At 40.8% G+C, this 10,389-nt stretch overlaps 1 protein-coding gene across 5 annotated transcripts in view; it reads left to right on the forward strand.

The window, feature by feature from the left end:
• The window catches only part of tei (irregular chiasm C-roughest protein teiresias), a 311,660-nt gene extending 301,626 nt beyond the window's left edge, over positions 1-10,034 (forward strand). For 4 of the 5 annotated variants that reach the window (XM_089249065.1, XM_089249070.1, XM_089249066.1 and 1 more), the window contains one exon: positions 9,399-10,034. The gene's annotated coding sequence lies outside the window, so the exon portion shown is untranslated. The remainder of the gene's footprint in view (positions 1-9,398) is intronic. The other variant, XM_089249068.1, reaches the window with a different exon arrangement.
• Positions 10,035-10,389: the final 355 nt, after the last annotated feature.

Below are 10,389 nucleotides of genomic sequence, written 5' to 3' on the forward strand. Positions count from 1 at the left end.
AAATGCAATTTGCCATCGAGAGAGAAGCGAATTTGACAAGGGACGAGACAGCGCTGCTGCATCGACTAATTACAAAATTGAAGACCATTCACTCAAAAGCCCCTCAGACACCTCAGCATATGAAAGACCCGTTCGTTTGCAGCTGTGGTGGTCGAGTGGTTATAGTGACGGACTCGCGATGCGAGGATCCGGGTTCGAACTTCAAGGCGCAAATGCGAGCCGATCTCCCCGTTTAAAAGTCTCGCCACAGAGAGCAACAGTCCTACAACGATAAATCATTCAATCATAACACTTCACTCATAGTTTGAAAAACTGGTGGCAGATGGCAGCACTACACATAACAAGCATTACAGAGAAACACAAAAAAAAACTTCACGTCAGGTTTCACTACACGTACACGCACATTCCCGCATGTACCGATTTATTGGGGGTTCCGCGGGGGGGATGTGTGTGGGCGGGGTGCATGTGTGGTGTAGCAGTAGTAGGTAGGGCTTCAAAAAAATGGCTCGGGGATCCATGATGTTCTTAAGTCAGCCACCTCGTTGGGCAATTTGCCTGTTGTGGCGTTGTATTTGTATTGTATTTGTCTGATTCTTGAGGATCTTCGGGAACTTATCGTGATAGTGCTTGGTTTGACTGTTATGGTCAATGGACCAGATTTGGATTTGCTTCCATAAATTTCACCAAGTTTGTGATTTTCATTATTAGAGTTTGCCTTTCTGGTATCTGTCTCCTCCGATTGTCAATATTTCTAATTGCTGGAGCATGTTGGTGGTATGGTGCAGTTGCTTGATATTTGGTAGCGTAATCTATAGTCAGGGCTTTTGAGGATTTCAAAGTTGTGGAGGTGCTCTGGAAAAGGACCATGTCTTGTTAGGAACATTATGACCTCCCTCTTTTCCAGTTCAGGATTTTTGCCTTCACCGTTAGAAGGCACCATAGGATGGACAGTTTAATCTTGTCCTTGAATTCTTTTTTCTTTTGTTTTGATTTCCAGGTGTTTTCCTGAAAGCACCTTTATGAGGGGGTGGGGGGGGGGGTGTACGACGTGGGTTAGACTCATCATCCGAGCTGGAGTTAATGGGTTCAGCAGTAATCATTGAAGAAAAATGTGAGCAGAATAATGTGGATATAACTGAGACGAACTCAGTAATTTTTATAGGACATTTTCACACATACTATAAAGGTCAGTCCGCAAAAACACCGTAGATAGATAGAACCGCTCATAACCCCGGACTGATGCAAATCAACTACTTCCGTTACCTCAAAAGAGGAAGGGTTGTGTCACAAAAATTAAAAAAGATTAATAGTAGTGCCCCCCCCCCTTGCCCTATAGTATCAAATCACTCGCGTTGTTCTCCCCATGAAGACAGCTATCAAGTCGATGTAACGTACAAACCATTTGACTAAAAAGGGGTAGCTGAACCCAATGACCAGGGAGAAAAATTGTGACGTGCGCCCAGTTTCACATAAGGGCTGGAGACCGCAGCTTGGGATTTCAAAAGAAGTGAGGAGAAGACTTGTGGGGCAAGTAAGAAGATGAAGCTGGCATGTGGAGATGGAAGATTCAAATGATCTAAATACACAAATACATACAAAATATATACAACGCCTCCACTGTGACGGGTAACGAGGAAACAAAGCCTCCGTCCACAGTGCTGAGCTTCCCATTCTTTTTACAGAATATGCAATATATATACATATTCTGTAAAAATAACAAAAACACTATACTAGCCGATGACGTCAAAACCACTCTCTTCGCGTATGTTTTAGTAGATAGCAGATAAAAATTGAATTTGGAATTCTTTCAGCCGCCCCCCCCCCCCACACCCTCGGTCAGTTACCTTATCCTCTCGCTGGGGACAAAAGAAGTCGTTAACCCCTCCCGCGCCATCCTGGCCGCGATCCCGACAACACGAATCGATAACACTGCGTCCTGAAACATTTGCTGAAGTAATCATATCATGTAACCCTCGCTCTGAAAGCTTTTTTCCTTTAGAAATTTCATCTGTAGAATCTGGAAAATATATAAAATTTATAATTTAAAAATGAAATTTAATATTGTCATAAAATATCTGGTATCAAAATTATAGAAAGAAAGGGGTCAGAGCTTGGTTTCGCCTGGGGGCCGTCATTTCAACTTTTTTCGGGGGGGGGGGCAAAGACATGTACTCAATATATATATATTATATATCATTTTTAGTGTATTTTCAGAAGCCAAGGGGGGTAATGGCTCCCCCTTGACCCCCCCCCCCAAATGACGGTCCTGCTAGAACCGAATAAATAAATACAGGGTGTCCTATAAATTCGTAAATAGTTTAAAAATTCATAAAAATTGAAAAAATTCGTATTGTACTTCGGTTTGCGATAAATTTATTCTCACGTAAGAAGATTTTTTTCTCTTTTGGTGCAAGTAAAATTTTCATCGATAGAGGGCGCGTTGCACAAAAGCAAATCACAATTTTACCCCCGAATCTTTCTTCAATCTCTTCAATGTCTGAAATGTTCGTAAAGCTTAAACCGTTGGTTCGTGGCTGGAATAAAATAACTTAACAACAGGGCTTAATCCTTCCACCAACGCCAACATCACAATGAAAGTAGTATGTAAGCGCCATTAACAGGAATGGAGCTATTAATACAATCGAATCCCGTTATAACGAACTCTAAGAGACCGGAGAAATCACTTCGTTATAACGCAATTTCATTATAAAGAGATTCTAGGTTTTTGCATTGTTCCTATTTAAACTTATCTGGGGATTAGAAAAGATTTCGTTAAAACGAGATTTTTTCGCTATAACGGTATTCGTTAACACGGGATTCGACTGTAGTGCATCCTGCATTTATAGGAAATGGGATTTTGATTTGCGCATGTTCCCAGCGATTTGCTTCCTTGCAGCATCCTCTATAGACGAAAATTTGAACTAAATTCTTTTTTCCGTACAAAAAAAACCCTTTTATAATAGAATGACTTTTCCCCTCAAACCGTTTTCAGATGTATATCAATTCCTTCAATTTTTAAATTATTCACGAATCCATGGGACACTCTGTAAGTATTAGAATTTTACGATCCCGGAATACAATGAGGGCAGGGAAAAAAATTACAAGTTGCCAATACGGGAATCAGACCCAAAACTATTGTTTGAATTTAGATTCGTAATCATCTTTAACACAGTGTAATAATGTTTTTCAAGAAGAAATGCTCAAGCAGAAATCACGCAATTCCTTCGTATAGGCCTCGCATCCTGACAGCGGACCCGCTATACTGGAATTTTTGACGGGCCAGGACCTTTCGTGGGGCTTCCTTTAAGACAGTGGCTCTCAACCGGTGCTCCGCGGAGCCCTTGGGGCTCTGTGTGCACTTCCCAGGGGCTCCGCGGTCACTCGAGAATAATAAAACAAATCAATAAATTTGATAAACAAACAAAAAAAGAAGCCTAAAGGGTACCGCCACATAAATAATATACTAAAAAGGGCTCCTCGAGTTAAACAGGGCTCCGTCATAGAAATTATACACTGAAAAGGGCTCCGCGAGTCAGAAAAGGTTGAGAACCGCTGCTTTAAGATAATTGAAACTGATTATGTAGTAAAATGTATATTGAAAAAACAAAGCTGAAAATAATAAGATTGATTCGATTCTTAGGCTTCATAGGTGAAGAACATTGTGTGTAACCCTTTTTTACCCATGGGCTAATTTTGGACAATATTTTCTTCGCATATGGGACTTCTCAGAATGGGAGAAGGGCGGCAAGATTCGCGCAGCTCTAAAGCGAAAAAAAACCATAAATGCACCTCTGGTTAAGGGTTAACTATTTCGTTTTAAATTAATAGTAGGGATCCATTTTGAGAACAGAACCGTCAAAACACAAAGACTTTAGCACGTGATTAGTTCTCCATCAAGAAATGATGCCGATGGAAAATAGAGTTCATTACGGTTATCTTATCCAGTCAAGGTCCGCAAAAAATGCGGTTCGCTTCCGGACCGTGGTCTGTCATTAATATTAGTGTGACCCCTGATCTATAAAATAATCTCTTCCTTCAATACTCCACTGACTTACTTCTTTTTTTATTTTAGGAAGGGAAGCCATTGATAACGCGCTTACTTTATCGAGAGCTACATTATGGAAAACCGTTTCCATCATTAAATAGGTCAAGGAACTCAATTTTCGATGTCCATTTCGAAAACAAACTGACCCCGTCTCTGCAAAAACGAGGACCTTCAAAACTAAATTTGAAACGTCTTATCGTCACAGACTTGGGAAATGAATCATCGTCTCTCTTTCGATGGTGAAATTAATCTTCCGAGATCCTCCGAAAATTTTATTTATTATTATCTCATAAAATTTGACTAATCATTCCACAAGAATTTCTATCACCGGTTTGTTCTATTTTAAGTGTTCTGGTTTCCGTAATAATTCTGTCAGCCGATATCTCAACACAACAAAATTTCTAACATTCTAAGTACGTTTTCCTAACGTTAAGCACGAAGTTTTTCTCTCTGTCAAGATTTAGGTATTGTCAAGATTTCAGCTTGTCATAGATTCGTGATGACAGGGATTATGGCTTGTCATAGATTCGTGATGACAGGGATTATGGCTTGTCATAGATTCGTGATGACAGGGATTATGGCTTGTCATAGATTCGTGATGACAGGGATTATGGCTTGTCGGGATTTCGTGCAATCAGGATTTTAGCTTGTCGTAGATTCTGGATAACAGAGATTTCAGCTTGTAGTGGATTCGGAATGACAGGTATTTTGGTTTTTCGGGATTTTGGCTACCAGGATTTCAGCTTGCCGTAGATTCGGGATGACAAGGATGTCAGTTTGTCGTAGATTTGGGATGACAGGGATTTTGGTCTGTCAGGATTTCATGGTCCCAGTATTTCAGCTTGTCGTGGATTTGGAACGACGTGGATTTTGACTTGTAGGTATTTCGTGCTGCCAGGATTTTAACTTGTCGTGGATTATGGCTTACAGTTTACTGAACTTTCACCTCCGGCATTTCGCCCTCAACATTTCGTCTTCGTCATTTCATCCCTGGTGACCAAGTGGTCATTCATACGATCACTCACTTTATCACTCATACAGTTACTCATTTGTCACTAATACGAGTGGCCGTATAGTGACACAGTGCGTGACCATATAGTCACTCATATGATCTTCTTCTTCTTCTTCCCACCGAGCACAACTCAGGTCTATCGCCATAGGCAATTTACTACCTAGCGAGTTGTGCCGGAATTGTAATGGTGTGTACCTAACAGTCTGAGTGCGTATCTAGTGTTGTGTATGATATGATCACTTAATCACTCATTCGATCACTAATAAGGTCAGGGCAGGCGAAATGTCGTGGATGAAATGTCCAGTTTCCGTGGCCTACTGTTACCATAAGCGGATACAGACGGGGGAGGGAAAATCACTGAGTATGCATAGTGAACGGGGGGGGGGTGAATGTCCACCTCCGCCCTCTCGCCTATGCCAATAGGAAGAAATACATTTTTTTCCCCTGAACGTCTCCCTCCTCACCCCTGTATTCGCTTACGATTAGGATTTTGATTTGTTGAGTTTTTCGGCTTGTCGGGATTTCGAATATTGCCAGCACTCCAGCTTGTCTTGGTTTGGGATGTTAGTTTATGAGTGGTCATTTCGAAAGCTTGTCGGCATTTCGTGGTGCCAGAATTTCAGCTTGTCGGGGATTCCGGGTATCTGAAATTTTAGTTTGTGAGTGAGAATTTCGACTTGTAGGGATTTTAGTACCGTCGATTCTTTTGTAACGTCAGGAATTTCAGGTTGTCGGAATTACGGTACTGTCAGAGTTTTGACTTACCAGAAATTCGGCTTGTCGATATTTCTGGATGACAGGAATTTTGGCTTGTCGTGGTTCAGGAGTAATAGGGTTTCAACTTATACCACGAATTCGGCTTTTTAAGATTTCGGTATTGCCAGCATTTTGGTTTGTCAGAATTTCTTCTTTTTGGGGTATTTCATGCTGAAGGGATTCAGGATTGTGAGTGAGGACTTCGACTTGTACTGTTAGGCATATCAGCTTGTCGGAATTTCAGAATTTTAGATTGCTGGGTCTTCTCGGGATGACAATAATTTTTGTTTGTCAGAATTTTGATGTCTAAGGATTTTGGTTTCTGATGATTTCGTCTTGCCAAGAAGGACGTTGTAATATCGTCTTACTGATATTTCATATTGCCAAGGATTTTGTCTTAACTGTATTTTGTTTTAAAGGGGATTTGGGCTATTAAAATTTCGTTTTGTAAGAGACTTTCTCTCTCTCTCTGTTTTTTCCGTTTTCACAAACATCCATGAAACTTTGATGTCGTGAAACAAACACTCCTTGATTTTACTTCGGTTATCTTTTACTATTTCAAGTGGAAAAATCCTTCTTTTTTTCTCCTCTGATAACATTTGTGTTATCCTTACCTTATTCTTCTTATCAACGTTTCTCGTATAGTGGAGTTATATATAAACACGCACAAAACACACACACACATACTCGTCTTTTTTAATATTTCAATGGCTACTAGAACGAGTGCTTGTTTTTCAGGGCATTGTTCCTGTCTCGTGCATATTTCTACTCGTATAGGGCGTGCACCAGTTTCGATAACAGTTTCCGTATTATATTTATTTTTTTATAGCTCTTATGGTCTACATCCTTGTTATTTTTTTTTTCATCCAGGATAACAGATAACAAAAAAATAACGTTTATTCTATCGCTGAATGGGATGGAGAGAGAGAGAGAATGACTTCCGAAGTTTTGAAATGATTTATCGTCTAGCGATTCAACCGGTGAATTCGTCTCAGTTCAGATGTGCAGCATGTTGAGCACGAGAGAAATTTACGACTGTAACCAACGGAGAAAATACACGCGTTTACGAGAGCGACATATACAGCGACTTTCCAACTTACGGACTTCTTGAGTTACGACCGGAAATATTGGTTGCTTCTGGCGAATCCGAGGTCGACCTTGGTGACATTAGGCAAAATACCACAACCATGTTTTAACGGGAGAAATTCTCTCTGCTCACCCCCCCCCCCCAGAATCATACGTATTCGGGAAATAAAATTTATAAGTATTGTACACTAAGAGTTCTCACCCTGGGGGGGGGGTGACATAGCCCAAGTGAGAGGAAAGGGTGACGTCCAGATTCATCCTTTCCCGTTTCATCCTGTTGTTGAGATAGTGTCGTTTCATCCTCAGGAGATAAATACCAATTGAGTTTCATCCACTCCGTCTCCCTTCCATCGGGGAGGGCACAGGGGGCCCCATGCCATCCCCCACAAGGCGACCAAAAATTAGGAAAAACATTAACACTGTATTTTGATGAAAAAATTGAAATATCGAAAGATTGATATCGAATTTTGTCGGGAAGAAAATTTTTGTGGCCCCCCTCTCCAATGGTTGATCCTGCGTACGCTCCCTTCCTCCCGTTCGTGTGTTGGCATCTTGAAAATGGGGTACGGAGTGGACTTCTCTCAATATTTTTTGAGTCAAGGGGTGATCAACCCTCAGGAGTGTGTGGGTCACTTCATTGGTTTGAAAACTTGTCGCGGGTCATTTAACTCTCTATAAGCGGCAATTAAAAATCACTAAATCCTTCTTCAAACAAATTTCATATCTTTTTTAATTAAGTAGGTTTTCTTCCGATTTTAAGAAGATGCAAACTAAGGGAAAGTTTTTCATTTGGAAATCAACTTTACAAAATATCTGGGCTTGTCAGTGCTAAAATAAGGGGCTTTTATGAAGACAAGATACCTCATCAATGCCGCTTAAAAGGTTAAGTGCTCTCCAACTGTGCCAACTGTCACTTTAGTCACGTGAAAATATGACGTAGGTCGCTTGAGTGATGTAGAAATGTGCCGTGGGTCGCTTGAGTGCTATGGGGCTTTACCACAGGTCACTTAAATGAAGTGTAAATGCACCACCTATATAGTGCACCACATTAATTTTTACAAAATTAAGTTTGATGTCTCAGGTAACATCAGATGGCTCTGAAGTCCACATTTGACCCTCGGGGCCATGGGTTGAACATGTTTGACCTATGTGGTCATATTCTCAAACTATGATCAGCATAAATCATGAATGTTTAATTCAAAACTGGTATCAATCTCGCGAATATAGAATCAAGCACATAGAAAGTACTCCTAAAGAGCACCACAGTGCTCGCGAATTGTCATCGGCAGCAATTTTACACCGTCTCAATAGGGGTATTTTTCTCCAAAGTTTTTTCATCCAATCATCCAATTTTTTCTCCAAGGTCGCACATGCTCACTGTAAGCAACTACTCTGCGACGGTTTTTTGCGGCTTTTGCGCTGACTGCCAGCATTGGGACGCCTTGGTCAACTGAAGTTGGTTTTCTGTGGTTTTCAACTGTAAAGTGCAAAGGTTAGCCGATCTTCCATTTAAAAAAAAATCTTGAGCAATCGGGTCTACAACATTCAAAATCCGTGCATAGCGCTACCGGGGGAAGGGGGGGGGGGTGCTGAAATACAGCAATGCTCGAAAACGAGACAATTTTACACTTTTTTAGTTTCTACTTTTTATTTGTTTATTATATGATGTAAGTTTATTTATAATTATGCCAATATTATTATTTATTGAATATTAGCCTATGTGCAGGGTGTCCAATATATATGTATATATATATATATTGCCGATATACGAGTCCCTAGCGGCAAAAAAAAACGAATGCGAATGAAATTCGATATATAGATGTTTCAAAATATGCACTCGAGAATGAAGAGAAAGAAAATAACCGCAGCTCTCTTCACGGGTACGGTCACAGCAGCAAAATTTAAAAAAATATATTCAAACGGTGCCACTCACTTTTATGCATCGCAAAGTGATCGGAGCAGTGAAAAACCACGAATGGTGTTGGAACGGTGACTAGTACTATACACGCATGACGCAGACAAAGGATCTCATCAAGAGGTTGGTGCGCTAACCCCTCGGTGGGAAACTTCCTGCGGAAGTAATTATGTAATGTTTGTTTCCACACGTTTCTTTGTCTGCGTACAACGCCGGCGTTTATCATGCTACTAGTACCGTTCTAACGCAATTCACGGTTTTTCACTGCGCCGATCAATTTGAAATGCATGAAAGTGGGTGTTTCTATTTGGTTTTTTTCCGGAATATGTTTGCTGCGGCCGTAAACGCGAGGAACTGAGGCTTTTTCCTCCAGTCACTCTCGAGCGCATACTATGAAACTCTCGAATTTCAAGTTCGTCGTAGATTTTTGCGGCCGCTAGGGGCTCCTGTATCGGCAGAGTTAACTTATGACCACCCAATATTTGGGGGGGGGGGGGATTGAGGAAAATTTGTGATAAAAAGCATTACGTTTAAAATTCAAATTTGTATACGAATTAAATAAGGCATTTTGTTTCCGATTTTAGGTCTGGTTCTGATGATCATGGTGTCAATCAAGAGGCCCGTCCGGCATGTTTTACCACCATCTCTGTCTACACTGGTGATGATAGATATTGGTACTTTTCTCTCAGTGGCCCATCCCGTGTATCTGTTTTTCCTCTATCTCCTACATTATATATTACACATATACGTACTCCTTATATACTCACATACATATTTTGTGTGCGTCGTCTTCGTGAGTGTCTTGTGCCATATCCGGATGCGATACGTTCATTTCGCGTCGTTTCCGATGTCTGTCTGTTTATACCAGTAAGTGGTCGTCGAGGTCACTTGGTCGTCGTCGTTCGGCCGAAAAAATGATCTCGTGTGTATGTATGTAAGTGCGTGTGTACTGACCGTTTCTTCACAACTGGACATTATCAGTGTTCCGCTGTGTCCTTGTGCGCAGTGCGTGTTCAATGACTGCGTTCACGTATCGAAAATATAGACGTGATCGACACAAACTGCTGTAATAAATACTTCGATATGGATCTGAAGGAAAAGACACACTGCTTTGTTTTCTTTCTTTTTTTTACGCTTAGCTCTCGTCATCTAAAGACACTGTTGGCAATGTTCATTTACTCATTGTGCATTCAAATGTGTTAATAAAGAACTTATCAACCAATCTGTTTCGAGTCATTTCCTTTATTTTTGATGGTCAAACCAATGGGGTGGTTCTACTTCGAGTTGAGGTTATTGGTGATATTGAAAGATCGATACTATAGTGCAACCTCCCTTTACCGACCAAACTGGGTCAGCCAGGTGACAGAAAATCCGATTAAAAGAGAAAGTTGGAAACGTGGAAATTTAATCGTGAATTTATTCTGCCGAGTGGATGAGAGAGAGAAGTCCTGGGAACATTTTAGAAATTAATGACAAATCAACAAATTTATATCAAGAGGTGCGGTTCGCACTGAAATACTTACCATGGCCCAGAGTTTTATCGGCTTCTACAGGCAGTACTTGTACAAATGGTAT

This window comes from Pholcus phalangioides, unplaced genomic scaffold (assembly GCF_987345545.1).
Source record: "Pholcus phalangioides strain wild (caught in Gottingen) unplaced genomic scaffold, Ppha-v1.0 ptg000021l_1, whole genome shotgun sequence".
NCBI classification, from domain to species: Eukaryota; Metazoa; Arthropoda; class Arachnida; order Araneae; family Pholcidae; genus Pholcus; species Pholcus phalangioides.